Source organism: Lactuca saligna, chromosome 7 (genome assembly GCF_052625555.1).
Source record: "Lactuca saligna cultivar CGN05327 chromosome 7, ASM5262555v1, whole genome shotgun sequence".
Lineage (NCBI taxonomy): Eukaryota > Viridiplantae > Streptophyta > Magnoliopsida > Asterales > Asteraceae > Lactuca > Lactuca saligna.
In genome coordinates, this window is record NC_136423.1 from 81,668,876 (window position 1) to 81,696,076 (window position 27,201).

General features: G+C 38.6%; 1 pseudogene; it reads right to left on the reverse strand.

Annotated features, from left to right (window-relative positions):
* LOC145007088 (uncharacterized) overlaps positions 1-27,201 on the reverse strand; it is a 57,806-nt pseudogene that overhangs the window by 6,207 nt on the left and 24,398 nt on the right.

Genomic DNA, 27,201 nt, shown 5'->3' on the forward strand with positions numbered 1-27,201 from the left:
TAGATTAAGAAATTTTAATATTTTCAGTCAAAGGATACATTGTGTGTTCTTAAAATTCGATTATGATTACGGAATCTGTGACAACCGTCAAATTCTGGTCAATTCAAAGTCAAATAAAGTCAACAAGTCAAACCGGTCAGCTCAACTAACCCTTGTGTACTTGGACTTACGTTCAGTATTTACTAAACAACTCTCTATTCTAATAAGAGAACATAAATCGAAAAGTACGTACAACTAGATCTCTTTAACCTAAAAACTGTAGTACATGGCGAGCCAAACCGATAAAACAATGATGCATACTCATCGGGAGTGTGTAAGATCCTTAAACAAGGCTTAACAGAGTTTACGAACCATGCATTGCGATGCCGGACACTTACAACTGTCCCACACGGAACCTCTCTCAACCGTTTTCACTCTATCTCTCTCTATGTCAAATCTCTCCCAAATCTCTCCAAGAATGTCAAATCTCTCCCAAATCTCTCCAAGTATGTGAAATCTCTCTCAAATATCTCTCGGTAATAGAAATCTCTCCAAGAATGTCAAATCTCTCTCAAATCTCTCCAAGTGTGAGAAATCTCTCCCAAATCTCTCTCAAAAGTTTCCCGTAACTTTTGGAATCATTCGGGTCATCTTAACCGGGTCAAAAACGGCTCAAAACGGGGCGAAAACGAGAAAAATGGACATTTGGAACCGAAGGTCCTCTTAGAGACCAAGTGCAAGGAGGAGCCGAACCCTCCTGAGCCGAAGGTCCTCTCAGGACCGAACCTCGCCCAGGAGGAACCGAGCCCGAGAACAAAGAACCGAACCCGAGAGCAAGAACCGAACCCGAGAGCAAGAACCGAACCCGAGAGCAAGGAACCGAAACCGAAGGTACTGTTCACCAAGCCGAACCGAAGGTACTGTTCATCAACCGAACCGAAAGTACTGTTCACTACAGTTCGTTCAGTTCTGACCTTCTCGCCTTCTATCTCCGAACCGAGCCTCTGTTGGCTATGGGCGCGAGGACCGAGCCTCGGTTCTCGGTCACCTTACCTATTCCGCCTCTCTGTTCTCTCCTTCCCCCTCTCGGCTCCTTCCTTCCTTCTTCTTCCCTCTCGGTTCTGCCTCCCTCTCTCTCTCGGTTCAGCACCAGAAGGCCGAGCCTCGGCCAGAATTCGCATTTTTGTCACTTTTAGCCCATTTTTGATATTTTTAACATTTTAAGCCCGTTTTTCGTGATTTTAAAGCGGGATTTTCTCCAGAAATTATATTTTAACATAATAAACTCTAAATATTCATAATTTAAACATATTTTGATGAAAATCATTATTTAAATAATAAAAATCAAATGGGTGAATTATTAAAGGTGGAGTGTTGACTTTGCCTTATCCAATGTCACAAGCAACCACCCCACACCCACTCTTTGACTAACCACACCTCTCCACCTTACCTAGGTCACATCAATGTCATTTCCACTCAATTTACACTCATCCCCACGTTTTTAGAGCTGGAACAAACATCCTCTCTCCTCATTTTCTCTCATTTGCCCTCATTTCTCTAAGTATCAAACACCACTTTCTCTCAAACTTTTCCCACTCCAAACTCGAGATTCAAGGCTGATCTTCACGTGTTCTTCCACTCTTAGTAAGTATAATTCATCCTCCTTATGATTATTTCACTTCATTCTACTCAAATCATGAATATCTTACACAAACTCCATCATATTAGCGTTAGAGCTTCGAATCTTCAAGTGATTCTTCAAGTGTTCTTGGGTTGAACACTTCTCTTCTTCAACACTTACCTACTGAAATCACTCAAGGTGAGTTCATACCCCTACATTTTCATGTTTTCTCAAGTTTTCAGGGGGGGAATACAAGTTAAAACACTAAGAACATAACTAAATTTTTCTAACAGCCTTCATCAGAAAAGTTCAACTCCATTCACGGACTGTTTTGGGCATCTTAAACATTTTTGTTTTCAAAACTGTAGAAGGTGCAAATAGTTCAAGTTTTTAGCTTTAAAATGACTACTTGCACATCTCCATACGATTTTTCTACAATTTATGGTGATTTTTACAAAACTGCCTATCATTTCAAACAACAATCCGGACCAGTCTGTGATTATGGACTTTTTCACCCAAGTAAGAGGTCATTATAAATTGTGATAAAAATTATGAGCAAACTAGACACATTTTTTGAACTCTCAGAATTTACGGATCTAGTTTTCGACTTCGTATGATTTTTCTATGATTTTTCCAAAACAGGGCAGAATTGCTAAATTTTGCCAACAGCATGTAAATATCATAACACTTTGTATTATGTTGAGCAAAGTGTATAATCATAAGTTCTAATATTTGAATGTGTTTCCTTGCTAGTTTATCATTATGAACTGAAACTAAGTCATTCATATTAATATTATTTCATTCATTTAGAACACGTAAATTTGTTAATCTATGGTTTGATAAATTCACAACACTAATACATTTCCATAAAAGAGTTCATACATATTACATACATTTTAGATAAACTATAATAGGTATAGTTTATGATACATCACTCTACGCACTCATACAAGAAGGGTACATTCATACAAGAAATATTTATATTCACACACATTTCACGTAAACTTGTTACCCTATATTGTGAGACTCTCTCTCTCTCTCTCTCCCCGTACGTCCGAGTGCGGGATATAATTCCTGGTAGTTATAATCAGAATCTCCTTGAGGGAGAACGTGATACTTGTATATAGATCTATATTGGGATTGACACCCCACACCTTGCTGCTAGCTACAGTTGGACCTGCAGGTCTACGGGTGACAAATGTCATTTCATTTTTCGCGACACTGAGAACGTCGTGGCAGGTTCACATAGTCATAGTATGATTATAACGACTCACATAGGGATATAACAATCCATAAGTTTACGGGATTTTATTTTAAAAACCTAAATGAGTTTTATGTCGATTTAAAATCACCTTTTTATCTCTATGAGTACAGATATTACTGTACACTTTTGGTTTTGGTAGTTACGACTACACATCATTTGAAACCACATTTATACTTTTAAGTATGGTCAATACTTGTTATTTCTCAGTCCTCTAATTTAGGACTACGTATATACAAAGTACCGGGTCTCTATACAAAAAGGGGTACAAATACAAAATGCCGTGTCTCTATACAAAGTTATTATGATATTAAAATTATACTTCCTCTAGAATGGTTAGACTTCAACTATAGTCGCTGAGCGTATGTGTTTGAGTCATATAAGAATTTAGTCTTGATTGGCCTAGAATTGGTGGTGCCCGCCTCATCTCCTGTTCCTCGTTGGGTTGTGGACCTAGGGCAGACCCACTATATTCAACGTTTTATCTAATTTAAACCTTATATAACTTTTATACGTTGGACGATTATAGAGGAACTCTACGGGTTACTCTAGGGTTCATTAATGCATCATGTAGGAATATTTCTATTCACACTTAACTAAGAAAATATTGGATTTTCTGGAAATCAAACTACTCTTCATCTAAAATTGTTAGACTTCAACTATAGTCGCTGAGCGTATATGTTTGAGTCATATAAGAATTTAGTCTTGATTGGCCTAGAATTGGTGGTGCCCGCCTCATCTCCTGTTCCTCGTTGGGTTGTGGACCTACGGCAGACCCACTATATTCAACGTTTTATCTAATTTAAATCTTATATAACTTATATACACTGGACGATTATAGAGGAACTCTACGGGTCATTCTAGGGTTCATTAATGCATCATATAGGAATATTTCTATTCATACTTAACTAAGAAAATATTGGATTTTCTGGAAATCAAACTATATCGATTTTACTAGGAAAAGCGGTTTCTACTTCAAATAAAACTCTTATGAACTCACCAACCTTTGTGTTGACACTTTTAAAACTACTTGTATTCTCAGGAAATCAGTGAAACAGGAAAACTTCATCGCTTTGAGGATGGGACGTTAAACCATCAACAATTTATTTTGTCATCATAATGTAATTGCTTTTGAAACATATAAACATATACTTTGGTGTAACTTTTGCAATTATATATATGGTGGTTGTTTCTACTTTGAGCACTATTATACACGTTGTTGTGATACTGTACATGAAGTCCTCCACCCCCAGACGTTTCCGCCATCCTTGGTTTGGGGGTGTGACAGATTGGTATCAGAGCATTGTTTATAGTGAGCTAAGTATATCAAACCACATAAGATATACAAACTATAAATGCATTGGGACTAAGGTCTCTGATTTTAAGGTTTCAAAACCACTATACCTTTAGGAATAAATAGCTTTTGTTAAAAGTATACATACATGCATACATACTAAGGTCAGCATCATTTTAGGACGAAACAAAAGTAATGATTGTTGGATATCACAGGTAAGCCTGGGGATGTATGGTCAGTCTTGGGAGTGGCATAGCCTGATCAACTATGCTGGTCCGAGGAGTGACTAGTATATGCCCAAGAATGGTTGTGATGTGGCAACAAGTCTAAAAACTTACCAACACTACCACAATGAAATACCATAGGGGTATTTTGGCATCATTATAATTACATATGTGAGAACTAAATAGATCTTTATCAATAGGTCAATAATTGCTTAGTGGATACATTAAAATTTTATGTATCCAGGACGTCATAGACTTAGAATCTGTGGATCTTTGCTCTACTTCCTGTTCTCGTTGGATTGGGGATTTAGAGTTAGGATCGCTTATTCGAAGGACTATCCTGTCCCGAATACATATAACTAGTATGCACTAAACAATATGTTGAAGTACCTGATAAAGATCATCATATAATTAGCCAATTAGTACTTTTGCTTAGTTATTTCTTATATCCCCATTTCTCGCGAAGATATCATGGCTGGATTCCACCCACACGACGACCCGTACTACCCTAACCACGACAATACCAAATGGCTCGGAGGGGAGCCAGAGAATGATTACCCAACCCCTGTGGATGGTCACCAAGCTGAAGGCTATGCTGATGGTTCTGACTCCGACCCTGAAGTGGAGAACTTAACCCCGATGACTCTTGTTCCGAATCCCAACCCTCGACCGGCTTTCAAGGCCCGACGCCTCCTTGGGTAGAGTGCTTGGAAACCTGGAGCAAAGAACAAGACCAACATATGTCGTTTAATAGAGAACAAAATTTCTACAACATAAACGAAGGAAGCTCAGCAGATAGAATTTTTCCAATCCTAGTCCATAGAGTTGCCCGAAACGAGATTCAGGGTAGAACAACTCTCCATAGTATCGCAGAGGTTGATGCAAATGCAAGAATACATACGATCCACACCAATCGCCTTGAACACACTCGTGAATTGTATAAGAGAGACCCTGAAACCTTGCTGCGAGCACAGGCTGAAACACGAACCGAAGTTATAGAACTCTGAGTACACCAGAGGGTATACAAAAGGCACCTGCCTGATATGGAGTGGCAACTAGTTGAACTGAGGGTTCACCAAAGGGATGATCGCCGCTAGTAGTAGATGCCTTACTTCCTTTCCCTATTAACAAGGAATTTTTCTTTTCCCTATCTATGTCCTATGTGGCATCCTATATGAAACCATCTTGTACTGTAAGTACTTTTAGTTAGGCCTTGAGGCGGCCAAAACTCTCCTGCTCCGGATGTGATGTAAGACCCTCTCCAAGGTCAATTTTTCCCCAATTTGCTACATCTTAGACATCAATGACGTTCTCAGTCAGAATAATTCCGTGACACTCTTTGTTCAAATACTTCCTGATGAGTCTATCTGAAGCCCACTTTAGTCAAGTTGTTGGACTAGAGTAATTTAGCTCCGGGATCGTTCCCAATTTCTTTCAAAGGTTGAATCATGTTATTCACCAACCAATGGAACCCGGTTTGAACGAAAAACGTCATTAGATCATTCTCTGATCTTACTTCTACTCTATAGGTGGACAATCAAAATACATCTAGGTTCAATGATAGCCCTTACTAGGAATTCTAGTTCATCAAGAGGGATTAATAAGAATGTTATTTGTTATGATTTCCTCACATATACATTCCCCAGTTATATACAACGAAGACTTGGTAGACAATAGAATGTGAGATTTCTAACCTAGTTTCTTTTCCTCGTTGGGATGTGAAACTAAAGGAGAATCACACATTTTACTATCCGCCTAGTCTTGGTTATATCATAATGTGTATATGTTAAGTTTTCATGTATAATAACTTATCTTTAGTCAGAACCAAAATAATACAGAGCCAACCTTAGTCACTCACAATTTCCTTGTCTTTCGTATTACAGAGTCATGTCATCATCCGGAAATAATCAGCCGAACAATGAAGCCCCTAACCTTCATATCGACGCCGCAACATTTCAAGCCGCGGTAACAGTTGCTGTGACAGCTGTCCTTACAAACCTCCACACTAACGACGCAACCACGAATGACAAGGGAATTGAAAATTTCGATTGTTGTATCGATCTTGGAAGCCAACAAAGGACAACAGTCTCGGACATACAAAGTCGTAAAACCGAGAAGAGGAAACGAAATCGTCGAGCTCAAAAGGAGCGTCAACGATCCCAAAGACTTGCCATGCAACAGCAACAAGTGGCAACTCCTGCCCCTTCAGCAGCAGCACGACCAATTCCTCAAATCCCTGGCATCGGGACAAACCCTGCACACAAGGTTGATGGGAAAACCGGACCCCATAAAAGGAAAGTTTCGAAGTGGATGAATGAGGAGGGCACCCGTGTCCATGTAACTCTAACTAAACACCTCACTTCCACCACCAATGCTAGTGCAAGCCAGATATGTCATCAATGCGGCGAGATTGGACACCTTAGAAAGGACTGTCCAATCATAAAGAACTCTGGTGCAGACGGGAGGATACTAAGGATCACTACCGCAGGAGAAACCACTTCGGAACCGCCCGCAAATATCCGTACGTCTTTCTAACATCGACATTTAAATCCCGAATTTCTTTATATGCTAAATCTAGCATCGATTAAAGCATGCATAGTAGTAATCATGTGACATCGGGCGAGTTATTCCTCACCATAATCAAATTCTTGTACTACGAAAAGTCATCCCCATCTTTCCCCTAAATCCCTGGATTCCCATTCGAAATGCAAATTTCGGGACGAAATTCCCTTTAACGGGGGGATGATGTGACAACCGTCAAATTCTGGTCAATTCAAAGTCAAATAAAGTCAACAAGTCAAACCGGTCAGCTCAACTAACCCTTGTGTACTTGGACTTACGTTCAGTATTTACTAAACAACTCTCTATTCTAATAAGAGAACATAAATCGAAAAGTACGTACAACTAGATCTCTTTAACCTAAAAACTGTAGTACATGGCGAGCCAAACCGATAAAACAATGATGCATACTCATCGGGAGTGTGTAAGATCCTTAAACAAGGCTTAACAGAGTTTACGAACCATGCATTGCGATGCCGGACACTTACAACTATCCCACACGGAACCTCTCTTAACCGTTTTCACTCTATCTCTCTCTATGTCAAATCTCTCCCAAATCTCTCCAAGAATGTCAAATCTCTCCCAAATCTCTCCAAGTATGTGAAATCTCTCTCAAATATCTCTCGGTAATAGAAATCTCTCCAAGAATGTCAAATCTCTCTCAAATCTCTCCAAGTGTGAGAAATCTCTCCCAAATCTCTCTCAAAAGTTTCCCGTAACTTTTGGAATCATTCGGGTCATCTTAACCGGGTCAAAAACGGCTCAAAACGGGGCGAAAACGAGAAAAATGGACATTTGGAACCGAAGGTCCTCTTAGAGACCAAGTGCAAGGAGGAGCCGAACCCTCCTGAGCCGAAGGTCCTCTCAGGACCGAACCTCGCCCAGGAGGAACCGAGCCCGAGAACAAAGAACCGAACCCGAGAGCAAGAACCGAACCCGAGAGCAAGAACCGAACCCGAGAGCAAGGAACCGAAACCGAAGGTACTGTTCACCAAGCCGAACCGAAGGTACTGTTCATCAACCGAACCGAAAGTACTGTTCACTACAGTTCGTTCGGTTCTGACCTTCTCGCCTTCTATCTCCGAACCGAGCCTCTGTTGGCTATGGGCGCGAGGACCGAGCCTCGGTTCTCGGTCACCTTACCTATTCCGCCTCTCTGTTCTCTCCTTCCCCCTCTCGGCTCCTTCCTTCCTTCTTCTTCCCTCTCGGTTCTGCCTCCCTCTCTCTCTCGGTTCAGCACCAGAAGGCCGAGCCTCGGCCAGAATTCGCATTTTTGTCACTTTTAGCCCATTTTTGATATTTTTAACATTTTAAGCCCGTTTTTCGTGATTTTAAAGCGGGATTTTCTCCAGAAATTATATTTTAACATAATAAACTCTAAATATTCATAATTTAAACATATTTTGATGAAAATCATTATTTAAATAATAAAAATCAAATGGGTGAATTATTAAAGGTGGAGTGTTGACTTTGCCTTATCCAATGTCACAAGCAACCACCCCACACCCACTCTTTGACTAACCACACCTCTCCACCTTACCTAGGTCACATCAATGTCATTTCCACTCAATTTACACTCATCCCCACGTTTTTAGAGCTGGAACAAACATCCTCTCTCCTCATTTTCTCTCATTTGCCCTCATTTCTCTAAGTATCAAACACCACTTTCTCTCAAACTTTTCCCACTCCAAACTCGAGATTCAAGGCTGATCTTCACGTGTTCTTCCACTCTTAGTAAGTATAATTCATCCTCCTTATGATTATTTCACTTCATTCTACTCAAATCATGAATATCTTACACAAACTCCATCATATTAGCGTTAGAGCTTCGAATCTTCAAGTGATTCTTCAAGTGTTCTTGGGTTGAACACTTCTCTTCTTCAACACTTACCTACTGAAATCACTCAAGGTGAGTTCATACCCCTACATTTTCATGTTTTCTCAAGTTTTCAGGGGGGGAATACAAGTTAAAACACTAAGAACATAACTAAATTTTTCTAACAGCCTTCATCAGAAAAGTTCAACTCCATTCACGGACTGTTTTGGGCATCTTAAACATTTTTGTTTTCAAAACTGTAGAAGGTGCAAATAGTTCAAGTTTTTAGCTTTAAAATGACTACTTGCACATCTCCATACGATTTTTCTACAATTTATGGTGATTTTTACAAAACTGCCTATCATTTCAAACAACAATCCGGACCAGTCTGTGATTATGGACTTTTTCACCCAAGTAAGAGGTCATTATAAATTGTGATAAAAATTATGAGCAAACTAGACACATTTTGTGAACTCTCAGAATTTACGGATCTAGTTTTCGACTTCGTATGATTTTTCTATGATTTTTCCAAAACAGGGCAGAATTGCTAAATTTTGCCAACAGCATGTAAATATCATAACACTTTGTATTATGTTGAGCAAAGTGTATAATCATAAGTTCTAATATTTGAATGTGTTTCCTTGCTAGTTTATCATTATGAACTGAAACTAAGTCATTCATATTAATATTATTTCATTCATTTAGAACACGTAAATTTGTTAATCTATGGTTTGATAAATTCACAACACTAATACATTTCCATAAAAGAGTTCATACATATTACATACATTTTAGATAAACTATAATAGGTATAGTTTATGATACATCACTCTACGCACTCATACAAGAAGGGTACATTCATACAAGAAATATTTATATTCACACACATTTCACGTAAACTTGTTACCCTATATTGTGAGACTCTCTCTCTCTCTCTCTCCCCGTACGTCCGAGTGCGGGATATAATTCCTGGTAGTTATAATCAGAATCTCCTTGAGGGAGAACGTGATACTTGTATATAGATCTATATTGGGATTGACACCCCACACCTTGCTGCTAGCTACAGTTGGACCTGCAGGTCTACGGGTGACAAATGTCATTTCATTTTTCGCGACACTGAGAACGTCGTGGCAGGTTCACATAGTCATAGTATGATTATAACGACTCACATAGGGATATAACAATCCATAAGTTTACGGGATTTTATTTTAAAAACCTAAATGAGTTTTATGTCGATTTAAAATCACCTTTTTATCTCTATGAGTACAGATATTACTGTACACTTTTGGTTTTGGTAGTTACGACTACACATCATTTGAAACCACATTTATACTTTTAAGTATGGTCAATACTTGTTATTTCTCAGTCCTCTAATTTAGGACTACGTATATACAAAGTACCGGGTCTCTATACAAAAAGGGGTACAAATACAAAATGCCGTGTCTCTATACAAAGTTATTATGATATTAAAATTATACTTCCTCTAGAATGGTTAGACTTCAACTATAGTCGCTGAGCGTATGTGTTTGAGTCATATAAGAATTTAGTCTTGATTGGCCTAGAATTGGTGGTGCCCGCCTCATCTCCTGTTCCTCGTTGGGTTGTGGACCTAGGGCAGACCCACTATATTCAACGTTTTATCTAATTTAAACCTTATATAACTTTTATACGTTGGACGATTATAGAGGAACTCTACGGGTTACTCTAGGGTTCATTAATGCATCATGTAGGAATATTTCTATTCACACTTAACTAAGAAAATATTGGATTTTCTGGAAATCAAACTACTCTTCATCTAAAATTGTTAGACTTCAACTATAGTCGCTGAGCGTATATGTTTGAGTCATATAAGAATTTAGTCTTGATTGGCCTAGAATTGGTGGTGCCCGCCTCATCTCCTGTTCCTCGTTGGGTTGTGGACCTACGGCAGACCCACTATATTCAACGTTTTATCTAATTTAAATCTTATATAACTTATATACACTGGACGATTATAGAGGAACTCTACGGGTCATTCTAGGGTTCATTAATGCATCATATAGGAATATTTCTATTCATACTTAACTAAGAAAATATTGGATTTTCTGGAAATCAAACTATATCGATTTTACAAGGAAAAGCGGTTTCTACTTCAAATAAAACTCTTATGAACTCACCAACCTTTGTGTTGACACTTTTAAAACTACTTGTATTCTCAGGAAATCAGTGAAACAGGAAAACTTCATCGCTTTGAGGATGGGACGTTAAACCATCAACAATTTATTTTGTCATCATAATGTAATTGCTTTTGAAACATATAAACATATACTTTGGTGTAACTTTTGCAATTATATATATGGTGGTTGTTTCTACTTTGAGCACTATTATACACGTTGTTGTGATACTGTACATGAAGTCCTCCACCCCCAGACGTTTCCGCCATCCTTGGTTTGGGGGTGTGACAGATTGGTATCAGAGCATTGTTTATAGTGAGCTAAGTATATCAAACCACATAAGATATACAAACTATAAATGCATTGGGACTAAGGTCTCTGATTTTAAGGTTTCAAAACCACTATACCTTTAGGAATACATAGCTTTTGTTAAAAGTATACATACATGCATACATACTAAGGTCAGCATCATTTTAGGACGAAACAAAAGTAATGATTGTTGGATATCACAGGTAAGCCTGGGGATGTATGGTCAGTCTTGGGAGTGGCATAGCCTGATCAACTATGCTGGTCCGAGGAGTGACTAGTATATGCCCAAGAATGGTTGTGATGTGGCAACAAGTCTAAAAACTTACCAACACTACCACAATGAAATACCATAGGGGTATTTTGGCATCATTATAATTACATATGTGAGAACTAAATAGATCTTTATCAATAGGTCAATAATTGCTTAGTGGATACATTAAAATTTTATGTATCCAGGACGTCATAGACTTAGAATCTGTGGATCTTTGCTCTACTTCCTGTTCTCGTTGGATTGGGGATTTAGAGTTAGGATCGCTTATTCGAAGGACTATCCTGTCCCGAATACATATAACTAGTATGCACTAAACAATATGTTGAAGTACCTGATAAAGATCATCATATAATTAGCCAATTAGTACTTTTGCTTAGTTATTTCTTATATCCCCATTTCTCGCGAAGATATCATGGCTGGATTCCACCCACACGACGACCCGTACTACCCTAACCACGACAATACCAAATGGCTCGGAGGGGAGCCAGAGAATGATTACCCAACCCCTGTGGATGGTCACCAAGCTGAAGGCTATGCTGATGGTTCTGACTCCGACCCTGAAGTGGAGAACTTAACCCCGATGACTCTTGTTCCGAATCCCAACCCTCGACCGGCTTTCAAGGCCCGACGCCTCCTTGGGTAGAGTGCTTGGAAACCTGGAGCAAAGAACAAGACCAACATATGTCGTTTAATAGAGAACAAAATTTCTACAACATAAACGAAGGAAGCTCAGCAGATAGAATTTTTCCAATCCTAGTCCATAGAGTTGCCCGAAACGAGATTCAGGGTAGAACAACTCTCCATAGTATCGCAGAGGTTGATGCAAATGCAAGAATACATACGATCCACACCAATCGCCTTGAACACACTCGTGAATTGTATAAGAGAGACCCTGAAACCTTGCTGCGAGCACAGGCTGAAACACGAACCGAAGTTATAGAACTCTGAGTACACCAGAGGGTATACAAAAGGCACCTGCCTGATATGGAGTGGCAACTAGTTGAACTGAGGGTTCACCAAAGGGATGATCGCCGCTAGTAGTAGATGCCTTACTTCCTTTCCCTATTAACAAGGAATTTTTCTTTTCCCTATCTATGTCCTATGTGGCATCCTATATGAAACCATCTTGTACTGTAAGTACTTTTAGTTAGGCCTTGAGGCGGCCAAAACTCTCCTGCTCCGGATGTGATGTAAGACCCTCTCCAAGGTCAATTTTTCCCCAATTTGCTACATCTTAGACATCAATGACGTTCTCAGTCAGAATAATTCCGTGACACTCTTTGTTCAAATACTTCCTGATGAGTCTATCTGAAGCCCACTTTAGTCAAGTTGTTGGACTAGAGTAATTTAGCTCCGGGATCGTTCCCAATTTCTTTCAAAGGTTGAATCATGTTATTCACCAACCAATGGAACCCGGTTTGAACGAAAAACGTCATTAGATCATTCTCTGATCTTACTTCTACTCTATAGGTGGACAATCAAAATACATCTAGGTTCAATGATAGCCCTTACTAGGAATTCTAGTTCATCAAGAGGGATTAATAAGAATGTTATTTGTTATGATTTCCTCACATATACATTCCCCAGTTATATACAACGAAGACTTGGTAGACAATAGAATGTGAGATTTCTAACCTAGTTTCTTTTCCTCGTTGGGATGTGAAACTAAAGGAGAATCACACATTTTACTATCCGCCTAGTCTTGGTTATATCATAATGTGTATATGTTAAGTTTTCATGTATAATAACTTATCTTTAGTCAGAACCAAAATAATACAGAGCCAACCTTAGTCACTCACAATTTCCTTGTCTTTCGTATTACAGAGTCATGTCATCATCCGGAAATAATCAGCCGAACAATGAAGCCCCTAACCTTCATATCGACGCCGCAACATTTCAAGCCGCGGTAACAGTTGCTGTGACAGCTGTCCTTACAAACCTCCACACTAACGACGCAACCACGAATGACAAGGGAATTGAAAATTTCGATTGTTGTATCGATCTTGGAAGCCAACAAAGGACAACAGTCTCGGACATACAAAGTCGTAAAACCGAGAAGAGGAAACGAAATCGTCGAGCTCAAAAGGAGCGTCAACGATCCCAAAGACTTGCCATGCAACAGCAACAAGTGGCAACTCCTGCCCCTTCAGCAGCAGCACGACCAATTCCTCAAATCCCTGGCATCGGGACAAACCCTGCACACAAGGTTGATGGGAAAACCGGACCCCATAAAAGGAAAGTTTCGAAGTGGATGAATGAGGAGGGCACCCGTGTCCATGTAACTCTAACTAAACACCTCACTTCCACCACCAATGCTAGTGCAAGCCAGATATGTCATCAATGCGGCGAGATTGGACACCTTAGAAAGGACTGTCCAATCATAAAGAACTCTGGTGCAGACGGGAGGATACTAAGGATCACTACCGCAGGAGAAACCACTTCGGAACCGCCCGCAAATATCCGTACGTCTTTCTAACATCGACATTTAAATCCCGAATTTCTTTATATGCTAAATCTAGCATCGATTAAAGCATGCATAGTAGTAATCATGTGACATCGGGCGAGTTATTCCTCACCATAATCAAATTCTTGTACTACGAAAAGTCATCCCCATCTTTCCCCTAAATCCCTGGATTCCCATTCGAAATGCAAATTTCGGGACGAAATTCCCTTTAACGGGGGGATGATGTGACAACCGTCAAATTCTGGTCAATTCAAAGTCAAATAAAGTCAACAAGTCAAACCGGTCAGCTCAACTAACCCTTGTGTACTTGGACTTACGTTCAGTATTTACTAAACAACTCTCTATTCTAATAAGAGAACATAAATCGAAAAGTACGTACAACTAGATCTCTTTAACCTAAAAATTGTAGTACATGGCGAGCCAAACCGATAAAACAATGATGCATACTCATCGGGAGTGTGTAAGATCCTTAAACAAGGCTTAACAGAGTTTACGAACCATGCATTGCGATGCCGGACACTTACAACTATCCCACACGGAACCTCTCTTAACCGTTTTCACTCTATCTCTCTCTATGTCAAATCTCTCCCAAATCTCTCCAAGAATGTCAAATCTCTCCCAAATCTCTCCAAGTATGTGAAATCTCTCTCAAATATCTCTCGGTAATAGAAATCTCTCAAAGAATGTCAAATCTCTCTCAAATCTCTCCAAGTGTGAGAAATCTCTCCCAAATCTCTCTCAAAAGTTTCCCGTAACTTTTGGAATCATTCGGGTCATCTTAACCGGGTCAAAAACGGCTCAAAACGGGGCGAAAACGAGAAAAATGGACATTTGGAACCGAAGGTCCTCTTAGAGACCAAGAGCAAGGAGGAGCCGAACCCTCCTGAGCCGAAGGTCCTCTCAGGACCGAACCTCGCCCAGGAGGAACCGAACCCGAGAACAAAGAACCGAACCTGAGAGCAAGAACCGAACCCGAGAGCAAGAACCGAACCCGAGAGCAAGGAACCGAAACCGAAGGTACTGTTCACCAAGCCGAACCGAAGGTACTGTTCATCAACCGAACCGAAAGTACTATTCACTACAGTTCGTTCGGTTCTGACCTTCTCGCCTTCTATCTCCGAACCGAGCCTCTGTTGGCTATGGGCGCGAGGACCGAGCCTCGGTTCTCGGTCACCTTACCTATTCCGCCTCTCTGTTCTCTCCTTCCCCCTCTCGGCTCCTTCCTTCCTTCTTCTTCCCTCTCGGTTCTGCCTCCCTCTCTCTCTCGGTTCAGCACCAGAAGGCCGAGCCTCGGCCAGAATTCACATTTTTGTCACTTTTAGCCCATTTTTGATATTTTTAACATTTTAAGCCCGTTTTTCGTGATTTTAAAGCGGGATTTTCTCCAGAAATTATATTTTAACATAATAAACTCTAAATATTCATAATTTAAACATATTTTGATGAAAATCATTATTTAAATAATAAAAATCAAATGGGTGAATTATTAAAGGTGGAGTGTTGACTTTGCCTTATCCAATGTCACAAGCAACCACCCCACACCCACTCTTTGACTAACCACACCTCTCCACCTTACCTAGGTCACATCAATGTCATTTCCACTCAATTTACACTCATCCCCACGTTTTTAGAGCTGGAACAAACATCCTCTCTCCTCATTTTCTCTCATTTGCCCTCATTTCTCTAAGTATCAAACACCACTTTCTCTCAAACTTTTCCCACTCCAAACTCGAGATTCAAGGCTGATCTTCACGTGTTCTTCCACTCTTAGTAAGTATAATTCATCCTCCTTATGATTATTTCACTTCATTCTACTCAAATCATGAATATCTTACACAAACTCCATCATATTAGCGTTAGAGCTTCGAATCTTCAAGTGATTCTTCAAGTGTTCTTGGGTTGAACACTTCTCTTCTTCAACACTTACCTACTGAAATCACTCAAGGTGAGTTCATACCCCTACATTTTCATGTTTTCTCAAGTTTTCAGGGGGGGAATACAAGTTAAAACACTAAGAACATAACTAAATTTTTCTAACAGCCTTCATCAGAAAAGTTCAACTCCATTCACGGACTGTTTTGGGCATCTTAAACATTTTTGTTTTCAAAACTGTACAAGGTGCAAATATTTAAAGTTTTTCGCTTTAAAATGACTACTTGCACATCTCCATACGATTTTTCTACAATTTATGGTGATTTTTACAAAACTGCCTATCATTTCAAACAACAATCCGGACCAGTCTGTGATTATGGACTTTTTCACCCAAGTAAGAGGTCATTATAAATTGTGATAAAAATTATGAGCAAACTAGACACATTTTGTGAACTCTCAGAATTTACGGATCTAGTTTTCGACTTCGTATGATTTTTCTATGATTTTTCCAAAACAGGGCAGAATTGCTAAATTTTGCCAACAGCATGTAAATATCATAACACTTTGTATTATGTTGAGCAAAGTGTATAATCATAAGTTCTAATATTTGAATGTGTTTCCTTGCTAGTTTATCATTATGAACTGAAACTAAGTCATTCATATTAATATTATTTCATTCATTTAGAACACGTAAATTTGTTAATCTATGGTTTGATAAATTCACAACACTAATACATTTCCATAAAAGAGTTCATACATATTACATACATTTTAGATAAACTATAATAGGTATAGTTTATGATACATCACTCTACGCACTCGTACAAGAAGGGTACATTCATACAAGAAATATTTATATTCACACACATTTCACGTAAACTTGTTACCCTATATTGTGAGACTCTCTCTCTCTCTCCCCCCCCGTACGTCCGAGTGCGGGATATAATTCCTGGTAGTTATAATCATAATCTCCTTGAGGGAGAACGTGATACTTGTATATAGATCTATATTGGGATTGACACCCCACACCTTGCTGCTAGCTACAGTTGGACCTGCAGGTCTACGGGTGACAAATGTCATTTCATTTTTCGCGACACTGAGAACGTCGTGGCAGGTTCACATAGTCATAGTATGATTATAACGACTCACATAGGGATATAACAATCCATAAGTTTACGGGATTTTATTTTAAAAACCTAAATGAGTTTTATGTCGATTTAAAATCACCTTTTTATCTCTATGAGTACAGATATTACTGTACACTTTTGGTTTTGGTAGTTACGACTACACATCATTTGAAACCACATTTATACTTTTAAGTATGGTCAATACTTGTTATTTCTCAGTCCTCTAATTTAGGACTACGTATATACAAAGTACCGGGTCTCTATACAAAAAGGGGTACAAATACAAAATGCCGTGTCTCTATACAAAGTTATTATGATATTAAAATTATACTTCCTCTAGAATGGTTAGACTTCAACTATAGTCGCTGAGCGTATGTGTTTGAGTCATATAAGAATTTAGTCTTGATTGGCCTAGAATTGGTGGTGCCCGCCTCATCTCCTATTCCTCGTTGGGTTGTGGACCTAGGGCAGACCCACTATATTCAACGTTTTATCTAATTTAAACCTTATATAACTTTTATACGCTGGACGATTATAGAGGAACTCTACGGGTTACTCTAGGGTTCATTAATGCATCATGTAGGAATATTTCTATTCACACTTAACTAAGAAAATATTGGATTTTCTGGAAATCAAACTACTCTTCATCTAAAATTGTTAGACTTCAACTATAGTCGTTGAGCGTATATGTTTGAGTCATATAAGAATTTAGTCTTGATTGGCCTAGAATTGGTGGTGCCCGCCTCATCTCCTGTTCCTCGTTGGGTTGTGGACCTAGGGCAGACCCACTATATTCAACGTTTTATCTAATTTAAATCTTATATAACTTATATACACTGGACGATTATAGTGGAACTCTACGGGTCATTCTAGGGTTCATTAATGCATCATATAGGAATATTTCTATTCATACTTAACTAAGAAAATATTGGATTTTCTGGAAATCAAACTATATCGATTTTACAAGGAAAAGTGGTTTCTACTTCAAATAAAACTCTTATGAACTCACCAACCTTTGTGTTGACACTTTTAAAACTACTTGTATTCTCAGGAAATCAGTGAAACAGGAAAACTTCATCGCTTTGAGGATGGGACGTTAAACCGTCAACAATTTATTTTGTCATCATAATGTAATTGCTTTTGAAACATATAAACATATACTTTGGTGTAACTTTTGCAATTATATATATGGTGGTTGTTTATACTTTTAGCACTATTATACACGTTGTTGTGATACTGTACATGAAGTCCTCCACCCCCAGACGTTTCCGCCATCCTTGGTTTGGGGGTGTGACAGCATCCCTCTTCATAGTTCGAATTGTGAGAACATGACACATAAAATATTATGGCAAAAGATTGGTAAAGTATCATATCTTTATGTAAGACATTATGCATCGTGTCCCATACGCTTCGGGTATAGGATCGATTGTAAATGCTATAGTATTTTACCATTCTAAAATTTTCCAAATGTCTAGCGCATTAAAAGCGAAAAAGGACTAGAATTGGTTTTGACTGAAAGAATTTAACAACTATCAAAGGACGATCCAAAGTTCGCTGAGGATTGATCGCTTGTAAGTAGTTGGAAGTATGGTATTGGATGGACCATATCGACATTATTATGAATAGATAAGATTCTATTAAGAATGAGTTGTCATATGGCAAATGTGGAAATGTTTCCATATTGGGAGTTGGATATTGAGAGTCTATGCCTAGATTAGAAACTTTTATGCAAGAAGGATGTTCAAAGGAATGTACTTTGAATGTGAGACTTCACATCTATGGAATTGTCTTGTAACAATTTCTAAGAAAGTACTTTGTAATTTCATTAGCTACGTCTTGGTGACTTTTGTGCTATGATTTTGCAAAGGGATCGTTGCATAAAATGTTAGAATCTAGCATATTCTAGTAGTGGCAAGAACCTTGTGTTCTTACACTAATAATTCGGATTAAGGAATTGTGAAATGAGCATCATTGGAAAAGTTTTCAGGTGATCTATTTCACAAAGCATGGACCATAGGAAACAAAGTGTGCATGTTTAGAGCATGGGACAATTGTTGGTATAATTCAAGTAATGAGTTGATTATCCAAAACATTAAATGATAAATAATGAGTAATCAATATGGTGGATAAATAGAAGGGTTTTATTTACTCTCACAAGTTTGGGGCCATATAGGATTAAGTATTGTTGTTATGTTTCACTTTGCATGTTTTGACTTCCAGAATAACTAGGTTATTCAAACATCCACAGTTGGTCATACGTTGGGAGTAGGTATGAATAAAGATTGTCATGAATCTGTCTGTAGATTGTCTGAAGTGTTTAGACATGGCACAAGTTTGCTGCAGAGTTCGTGAGTGCTTTGATAAGATTAAAGTATTGGATTAAACCCACGCTCACTTGGATCACTTCACGGTTTTATCACGAGTGATTAGTGAGACGATAATATTGTATATTCTTGAAACCGAGACGTGTGAGTTGTTATTTGTTGGTCAGTTACACATTGATAATAATTAAACGCACCAGTAACTTGGTGTTATAAAACTTATTGTTGTGTGTGATTCGATCAGTAAATGCAAGCGAGCATTTGAGTCGAAGTTTATCCATTCCTTTTACCCAAAGTGGGATAAAAGCGATATATGTGGGCCTCTCGATGATTTAGTGATGACACCTAAGCGCTTGGCCAAGCCTGGACTAAGTTGATGTGTTCAATTGTAGTCTGTTATCAGTCGTCATGAATCGGAAGTCGGGAAATAGTATAGAGAGAATGATTGAAATTCATGTCTTTTGTCTATACGATATCTTGAGAATGGAGGAATATATAATCCCTTATCTAGAGGACATGCTATCTGATAAGATCAGAGTTGATAGCGGCTTTTGAAAGCTACGATTGCTGATCAGGTTCTGAAGTCATACGGAAAATAGTTATTAGACTTATCCAAGTGGGAGACTGTTGGATTAGTGTCTAAGTCCATAACTGTTTTGGTATGTACTTGACCCGATTATGAGCATGGTCCTTTTGGGTTGCCTTCACCATAGCAATATGTAGGATGATTTAAGGAGAGAAAGGTTTAAATATGATTTATTAATATATTATGAGAATAATATATTAAAGGAGAAATCATATTGTTTAATTAATATTGGTCAAGAATTAATTAAGAATTAATTTTGTGGTTAAAAGAGATTAATTAAACTTAGGGGACTGAAGTTGTAATTATAAGATAATTGTAATTGGGCTATGGATCACCTAATAATATATAGGTTGAACGAATTCTATGGGAAGCCCATTAGAAATCGTCCAAGGGATATGTTTAAGGAGTCCATGGGCTGCTTAGGGCCTAAGCAGTCAGATTAGGGTTTCCTAGTTGTAAACCCTAATAGCCTACATGTATAAAAGGGACCCTTAAGCCCCAAAAACGTGAACAACACTTCCATTAGGGTTTCCAGCCGTTTTTGGTGCCTCTTTTTCTTCTCCTCTTCATCCAAGTTGCATATGGTGTTTGTGACTCCATTAGAGGTACTACACTTGTGGTACTTGCTTTCAAGAGCTAAGGAAATTCAAGGAACTAGTTGTTATTGCTATATAACAACAAAAGGTATGTATTCTAGCTTTATATATGAATTTCGAAAATTATAGTAGCATGCCAGGTTTCTTTTTGTGTTCATAAAGTTGTATAACTAATAGTGAAAACATAGATCCAATACTAGGGTTGCATGCACACATAGGATTGTTTGTATAAGACCCATCAATATCAACCCATGGTTCACTTGGTATCGGAAGTGGAGTATATAAACCATCACTTAGAAAACCTTCCAACACCCACCTTCATTTTTGGCCAAAAGAAATGTTCCTGCAAAGTAGATAATATTTTTGCGATCCCAAAATGTCCCATAAGGCTTCCACTATGTGCTTTTCTAACCAAAAGCTCACACAAAGAAGATTTAGGAATGCAAAGTCTTGATTCTTTGAACAAAAAACCATTATGTAAGAAAAACTTTTCAAAAGAGCATTGTTCACAAGCTTGGTAAATCTGCCCAAAATCAACGTCATTGTGGTATAATTTATTGATTTGTTCAAATCCTAGAATTTTGAAATCCAGAGAAGAAAGTAGAGAGTATCTACGTTTTAAAGCATCAACCACAACATTTTCCTTACCTTTCTTGTATCGGATGACATAAAGAAATTTCTCAATGAACTCCATCCACCTAGCATGTCTTTTGTTTAATCTGTGTTATCCTTTTAGAAACTTTTAGGACTCATGATCTGAATGAATGACAAATTCTTTAGCCTACAAATAATGTTGCCATGTTTTCAATGCTCGGACCAAAGAATAAAGTTCTTTGTCATAAGTTGGGTAATTTAAAGTTGCCCCACTTAGTTTTGCACTGAAATATGCCAACGGTTTACCCTCTTGCATCAAAATTACACCAATTCCAATTCCTGATGCATCACATTCAATTTCAAATGTTTTGTCAAAATTAGGCAAAGATAACAAAGGAGCATGAGTTAAGTGAAACTTGAGTTGTTGAAAAGCATGCTCTTGTTCTTTGCCCCATTTAAACCCAATATTCTTTTTGATGATTTCTGTAAGTGGTGATGCTTAAGTACTAAAATGTTTGGCAAACCTGTGATAAAAACTTGCAAGGCCATGAAAACTTCGAACTTCACTTATACTCTTTCGAGTTGGCCAATCTTGGATGACTTTTACCTTTTTTCATCAACAACCACTCCTTGGGAGCTCATCACATACCCAAGGAAAACAACTTGGTCAGTACAAAAGGTACACTTCTTCAAGTTAGCATATAGCCTTTTTCCTAAGCACACTCAAAACACATGTTAGATGCTCAAGGTGATCTTTTGGACACTTTAAATAAATCAATATCATCGAAGTAAACAACCACAAATTTGCCAATATATTCACGCAAAACATGGTTCATTAATCTCATGAAGGTACTAGGAGCATTAGTTAGGCGAAAAGGCATTACTAACCATTCATATAAACCATGTTTTGTTTTAAAAGTTATTTTCCACTCATCACCTTCTTTCATGCGAATTTGGTGATACCCGCTTGTTAAATCAATTTTGGAAAAAAGTTTTGCTCCATACAACTCGTCAAGCATATCATCGAGTCGAGGAATGGGATGACGATACTTTACCGTAATATTGTTGATGGCACGACAATCTATGCACATTCTCCAAGAACCATCCTTCTTTGGCACCAACAAGACTGTAACGACACACGGGCTCATACTTTCTTGAACCAATCCATTTGCAGGTAACTCTTCAACTTGCCTTTGTAGCTTCTTGGTTTATTCAGGGCTTGTTCTATAGGATGGTTTGTTGGGAATAGACGCCCTAGGCATAAAGTCAATTTGGTGTTTAGTCCCACGAATTGGTGGCAATCCATTTGGAACATCTTCAGCAAACAAGTCTTCAAATTCCTGCAAGAGAGAGGCAACATTGCTTGGAAGATTTCCGACCGAAATGTTAGTGGCTATTTGAGCTTCTTTGAATAAAAGAAGCACAAAATGCATTTCTGATTTAAAAGCTTCTTTTATGTCACTTTTTTTGCCAATGCAATATATTTATTTTTCTTTTTTTCTTTCCCTCTTTTTTTTCACGTTTTCTTTGTTTTTTCCACTCTCTTTTTTTTGTTCACTTTCTTTTTTAGTTCATCTTCTTCTTTTTTCTCACTCATTTTTTTTGTTCATCATCTTTTTTTTTCTCACTCTCTATTTTTCCTTCGCTCTCTTTTTTTTGCATCTTGTTGAATTTTTACTTGATCTTGGTAAACTTGAATTGGTGACATTGGTACAAGAGTTATCGGTTTTGTTTTGTAAACAAAAGTGTATTTGTTGGTGAAACTTTCGTGACTTACGTGCCTATCATATTGCCATGGTCTACCTAGCAGCAAATAAGTAGCTTGCATAAGAACAACATCACACAACACCTCATCTTCACATCTTCCAATCCAAAATGAAACCATCGTCTGTTTTGTAACTCGCACCTCACCACTATCATTGATCCATTTGAGTTTTTATTGTTTTTGATGCTTCATCGCGGGTAGACCTAACTTTTCAACCATGGAAGTACTTGCAACGTTAGTACAACTTCCACCATCAATTATAACACTACATACCTTGCCTTGAACATAGCAATGAGTATGAAATATATTCTCCCTTTGGGCATCGTCTCCCTCCTTGGATTGAATGTTTAGAGCTCGCCTTGCAACCAGCAAATCACCTTGAACAACCACCTCTTCATCATCACTAGAATCTTTCGATGAAACGATAGAATCTAATTCACCCGTTTCAATCTCGCCATTTTCTCTAATCACCATGGTAAGCTTATTTGGGCATTGACTCGCAATATGACCTCTTCCTTAACACTTGAAACACTTTATGTCACGATTCCTAAGAGTAGAAGAATTGGTTTTTCCTTTTGAAGTTTTTATTCTTTTAGGATCAGATTTGGAATTAAAAGAAGAAGTAGGTGTGTTTTCTGATTTTTTTGAAGTACTAGCCTTCCAAGTGGGATTTTGAGACCTCTCACCTCTTTTTAATCATTTTTCGATTTTAACAGCCATATGGACCATGTCTTCAATTCCAATGTAATGATGCATTTCAACACGATCATGAATTTCAAGATTTAGGCCGTTTAAGAATCTGACCATGGTTTCCTCGGGATTCTCCTCAACATTGGCACGAACCATCATAACCTCCATTTCTTTGAAATAATCGTCAACACACTTGCTGCCTTGTTTTATGTCACACCCCAAAACCAAGAATGGCGGAAACGTTCTGGGGCGGAGGACGTCATGTAAAGTATCACAACACAGTAAATGTAAATAAGCAAACAACATCATCCATTGCATTAAATATAAAATTTTAATACAGGCGTGTTCCGTACAGTTTTAGACACCAAAAATATGATGTAAATCAAAATAGTATGATGAGTCTTGAATGCGCTCCATCTTCTCAAAAGCTAGCATCGGTACCTGTCTACTGATGACCTGAGAATACAAGTTATTTTGAAAGAGTTTATCAGCATTAAGCTGGTGAATTCATAAATATTTTAGTGTCGAGATTTGTTATCAAAGCGTTTGAACCTGTTGCAAATATGAGTTGTAAATGTATGTAAGTGTTTGTAAAAGTTTGAATCTCTCAGAAAAACCTATATTTTCTGTTAAAGTAGCCCTCTACCAAGGCTTAACTGTTTTGTATGCTCGTTTGATATAAAAGTGTGTAATTTCCCAAGTGTAACTATCATTTAACAAAATATAGTTTGTACATTAAAGTTTAAGTGAGGTTATCACCAAAATGTAATGGGTAAATTATTGTAGTACGGTAGTTTTGTTTTATATGAACTACTGCTGTACTAACTACCTTAAACCGGGTTTATATTAAGGTATCGTGTGATAAATTGCACCATACTATCGACTGGTAACATCGACAACGTATAGTCGAAAAATAAGGTATGACGTTTGGCACCTGCAGACCTATCGGTCCCACTGTAGCTAGCAGCGAGGTGTAGGATAGTCAATCCAGTATAGATCTATACGCAAACTCACGCTCTCCCTCCAAGAGACTCTGGCTACAACTCGGGTCATGTCAATTAAGACATGCTCCCATACAGTGGATCACAATTGTTAACGTATTCGTGTATATGCAATATAATGTTACTTGTTCTAGTATCGTTGTATATGTTCTCTTAGTAATAAGTATTGACTCCTGAATGAACTGACTCGTTGATCTAGAAATTGTAGTAGTATGATCCCGTGTTACCCCGATGGTAACTTACTAACGAGGTGCTGATAAGTATGAATATGGGGGTACTTTTATGTCAATACATGTATATATGATATATAACTAATATTGAAACGACCCTCGGATAGTCACCCGAAATTCCACCAGACCACATCCAAATCGAGGAAAAGGAAATAGGACAGGTGGCTTTCCTAAGCCCTTTAAACATTATTTATACAACTATACATATATGGGCATGCAAATTTATAGGTAGTAAAACAAAGTTTACAATAAAGCATTTGATAAGTAAAAGAGTTTGTAAAACATTTTGAAGTAAAACAGTTTGAACAGTGATAAAATCATTGGTTTCCTAGTTATTAATCACATGTGATTAATGCAATCACATGTGATCGAAGCAATAACTATAAGTGTTTAACGTGTATTCCCCCCCCCCCCCATAAAGTATATAAAACATTTAAAAGCATTTCAAAGGTAAAATAAGGGGTATAAACTCACTTGGAAGTTTGAAGATAGCGAGATCGAAAACCGGGCAGAGTTTCGTCTCGGGAAACGGATTTTTCTCGGGATTCTCGGGAATCTCGGGAGTAAAATCGACCCTCGGGACTTGAGCAAAAAGACCAGAGCTTCGGGTTTGAACGGGCACGGAAATCGAAGCAAGATCGTGAGAGAAAGAGAGAAAATGAACAAATTTTTCGGAAAGGCTCGCATCCCTTTTATAGGGGTGCTGAACCGCCTCCGAACGCGGGGCGTACGGGCGTACGCAGCACGTACCCGTACGTCATCGCTTACGTATTTCGGATGGAGCGGGTCGGATGGGACGGCGGGTCGGGTAGCTTCGCATAGGGCGACGTGGACGATCCGAGGCCGTGCCCTCGAGTACGCGGGGCGTACGAGGGTACGCGGCGCGTACCTCGGCCCTAGGCTGACTCCTCTTCGGATAATACCGAATTTTTAATAAAAATTATATATAAATTATTTATCAAACTTCAAAAATTCATATCTCCTTCATACGAACTCCGTTTTCGACGTTCTTTATATCCCCGCGAAGGTGAGACTACGATCTACAACTTTCGTTTAGATTCCGTTGGCAAATTCCGAAATTATTTTTATTATTTATTTATTAAAATGACGTGATTAAGGAATCTCTTTAAAAATTCATAACTTCTTTATCTGACGTCGGTTTTTGCCAGACTTTTTACCGTTGAAATACCATTGTCGAGACCTTCGATTCTCGTTTAGGTCATTCCGGCTAAATGTCGCTCGATCTCCATTTCGAGTTTTTAGCTGTCTGTTGCTAAGCTGAACTTGGAAAAATCATAACTTCAATATACGAAGTCGGATTTGGGTGTTCTCTTTACGTACGATCATGGTTTAATGAGATTTAAACATAGAAGAATTTAAATAGAAACTTTTTGGACATTTTATTATCAAAGTTAATTTTATTAACTCAAAAATGTTTATAATACTTGACCTATTAGGCCATTACAAAGAGTTGAAATATCGGGTTGTCACATCATCCCCCCGTTAGAGGGAATTTCGTCCCGAAATTCAAAGTAAGAGAACACTCGTGGATTAGGGAAATAGATGTGGGTACTTGTGTTGCATCTGATCTTCGCGTTCCCATGTGAATTCAGGTCCCCGCTTAGCGTTCCAGCGAACCTTCACGATGGGTATGCGACTTTGTTTTGTTTGCTTGACCTCTCGATCCATGATTTCTACTAGTTCTTCCACAAAATTGAGGCTCTCGTTGATCTCGATCTCGTCGAGTGGGATTACGAGAGTCTCGTCGGATAGACACTTTTTCAAGTTAGATACGTGGAATGTAGAATGTACGTTACGAAGTGCGCCTGGTAGATCGAGTTTGTAAGCTACGGGGCCGACTCTTGCAAGAATTTCGAAAGGCCCTATGTACCTCGGATTAAGCTTCCCACGCTTGCCGAAGCGTATCAAGCCCTTCCAGGGTGAGACTTTGAGAAGGACTCGGTCTCCCACCTAAAATTCCAAAGGTTTCCTTCGTTTATTTGCGTAGCTCTTCTGTCGGTCTCTAGAGGCTTGCAATCGTTCACGGATCTGAACGATCTTCTCTGTCGTTTCCCGGATGATTTCCGGACCGGTAAGAGTAATGTCGGAAGCTTGCCCCCTTGCTAGTTGGGTATCACCCACCTCAGCCCAGCACAGAGGGGATCTGCACTTTCAGCCGTAGAGGGCTTCAAATGGAGCAGCCTTGATGCTCGTGTGATAACTGTTATTATAGGAAAACTCGACAAGGGGTAAATGAGTATCCCATGCCTTCCCAAAGTCAATCACGTAGGCTCGCAACATATCTTCCAGTGTTTGGATGGTCCTCTCACTCTGTCCGTCGGTCTGAGGATGGTAGGCTGTGCTCATGTCTAGCCTTGTTCATAGGGAATGTTGTAGTGATTGCCAAAATCTTGAGGTAAACCTACTATCTCTATCGGAGATAATGGACATAGGTACACCATGTAGCC